Genomic DNA, 697 nt, shown 5'->3' on the forward strand with positions numbered 1-697 from the left:
TATTGAATTTTATAAACAATTTTCCATCAAACTTTCGTTATTGCTCTTTACGGTCTTAATTGTTTATTAATCTTAACACATGACCACGGCACTCCATCCGCTATGACGAAATGTTTTGAATGCGAGCTCGCTCATCCCTGTAAGTTTTTATTTATTATATTTTTTAATATTTCCGTATTCGTGATATTAACCGATTTCGAGGTTACTATAGCTTTCGTGACTTGACATAAAGTTCGATCTTTCAGAAGGTGCATATTGCTTACCACAATCCACTGCCGCATCGCTCTTCACCGTAAGTTACACAGTTTTCGCGTAATGCGCGAAAAACCAAACAATGCCCGAAACTGCGGGCCACGTGGCCGCCCAGCGGCGGAGACACCCCACCCCACCCCACCCCACCCCACCGACCGTTGCAAATCTGGCGCGTGCGCGCCACGCGCTTCCGCGACTGGCGCACCATGTCGCGCGCTCGCTCTCCACAAAGCAATCGTTCCAAACTAAAAATACCCATCTAGTAACGGGGGTTTGTACCGTCACAACCGGAAATGTTCGGACACCAGACTTAGAACAAAATGTGTCAGTACCAGGTCCATACGACCGTGTGGAACATTCTCCATGACGAGTGTGGTAAGGTAGTCACTTACAGTGTGTGCAGGTCTTACTAGCGACAAACTTTCCACAATGGCAGCAGTTTTGT

Source organism: Schistocerca gregaria, chromosome 9, assembly GCF_023897955.1.
Source record: "Schistocerca gregaria isolate iqSchGreg1 chromosome 9, iqSchGreg1.2, whole genome shotgun sequence".
Classification (NCBI taxonomy): Eukaryota; Metazoa; Arthropoda; class Insecta; order Orthoptera; family Acrididae; genus Schistocerca; species Schistocerca gregaria.